The sequence below is a fragment of the Arachis stenosperma genome, chromosome 10 (genome assembly GCF_014773155.1).
Source record: "Arachis stenosperma cultivar V10309 chromosome 10, arast.V10309.gnm1.PFL2, whole genome shotgun sequence".
NCBI lineage: Eukaryota > Viridiplantae > Streptophyta > Magnoliopsida > Fabales > Fabaceae > Arachis > Arachis stenosperma.
In genome coordinates this window covers 80,807,090-80,808,943 of record NC_080386.1, presented here as the reverse complement: position 1 = coordinate 80,808,943, position 1,854 = coordinate 80,807,090, and the positions used below count along the sequence as shown (strand labels likewise).

At 36.3% G+C, this 1,854-nt stretch overlaps 1 non-coding gene across 1 annotated transcript; it reads right to left on the bottom strand.

Moving 5' to 3' along the window:
- Positions 1–1,421: 1,421 nt before the first annotated feature.
- Positions 1,422–1,529, bottom strand: LOC130959164 (small nucleolar RNA R71). Its single transcript, XR_009078259.1, has one exon. It is a non-coding gene; the product is annotated as a small nucleolar RNA R71 (small nucleolar RNA).
- Positions 1,530–1,854: the final 325 nt, after the last annotated feature.

Sequence of the window (1,854 nt, the reverse complement as noted above, 5' to 3'; positions counted from 1 at the left end):
ACAGAAAAAGCTGAGCATTCAAAAATGCCCAGTGAAGAAGGCAGACTGGCGTTTAAACGCCAGCCAGGGTACCTGGTTGGGCGTTTAACGCCCAAAAAGGTAGCATTTTGGGCGTTAAACGCCATAATGTATACCATTCTGGGCGTTTAACGCCAGGATGGTGCTAGGGGGAAGATTCTGTTTTCAAAATCAATTTTTTTCAAGTTTTTCAAAGTTTTTCAAAATCAAATCTTTTTCAAATCATATCTTTTCAATCAAATGTTTTCAAAATTAATTTCTTTCCTTTTTCAAAGATACTTACTAACAATTAATGATTTGATTCAAAATTTCAAATTTGTTTCCTTTTCTGTTGAGAAAGGTTTAATGTTTGAATCATATCTTTTCTTGTTAGGCAAGTCACTAATTTTCAAAATCAAATCTTTTAAAATTATTTTCAAAACATATCTTTTAAAATTGTTTTCAAATCATATCTTCTCAATCACATCTTTTTAAAACCATAACTTTTCAATCAAATCTTTTTTTATCACATCTTTTTCAAATAGTCTTCAATCAAATCTTTTTAAACTTCTAATTTCAAAATCTTTTTCAAAAATCACTTGATTTCTTTTGCACTTTGAATTTTCGAAAATTATCAATCAAATTTTCAAAATGTTTTCAAAATCTTTTAATTGAATTTTCGAAAATTCTCTTCCCTCCTTCCCACATCCTTCTATTTATGGAGTACCACTCCTTCTTAATGCACAATTCAAACTCTAAACTAATCAAGTTCGAATTCTTCTACCTTCTTTTCTTCTATTTTTCTTTTCCTCTGACATTTCAAGGAATCTCTATACTGTGACATAGAGGATTCCACATTTTCTTGTTCTCTTCTCTTTCATATGAGCAGGAGCAGAGACAAAGGCATTCTTGTTGAAGCTGACCCTGAACCCGAAAGGACCTTGAAGAGAAAGCTAAGAGAAGCCAAGGCACAACTCTCTTTAGAGGACCTGACCGAATTCTTCAAGGAAGAAGAAGATATGGCAGCCGAAAACAACAATAATGCAAACAATGCAAGGAAGGTGCTGGGTGACTTTACTGCACCTACTCCTGATTTCTATGGGAGAAGCATCTCTATCCCTGCCATTGGAGCAAACAACTTTGAGCTCAAGCCTCAATTAGTTTCTCTAATGCAACAGAATTGCAAGTTCCATGGACATCCAATGGAAGATCCTCATCAGTTCTTAGCTGAATTCTTGCAAATCTGTGACACAGTCAAGACTAATGGGGTTAACCCTGAGGTCTATAGACTGATGCTATTCCCTTTTGCTGTAAGAGACAGAGCTAGAATATGGTTGGATTCTCAACCTAAAGAAAGCCTGGACTCTTGGGAAAAGCTAGTCAATGCCTTCTTGGCAAAGTTCTTTCCACCACAAAGATGGAGTAAGCTTAGAGTGGAAGTCCAAACCTTCAGACAGAAGGATGGAGAATCCCTCTATGAAGCTTGGGAAAGATACAAACAGTTAATCAGAAGATGTCCTTCAGACATGCTTTCTGAATGGAGCATCATAGGTATTTTCTATGATGGTCTCTCTGAACTATCCAAGATGTCTTTGGATAGCTCTGCTGGGGGATCTCTTCATCTGAAGAAGACGCCTGCAGAAGCTCAAGAATTGATTGAAATGGTTGCAAATAACCAATTCATGTACACTTCTGAAAGAAATCCTGTGAACAATGGGACTAGTCAGAAGAAAGGAGTTCTTGAGATTGACACTCTGAATGCCATATTGGCTCAGAACAAGATATTGACTCAACAAGTCAATTTGATTTCTCAAAGTCTGTCTGGAATGCAAAATGCACCAAGCAGTACTAAGGAAG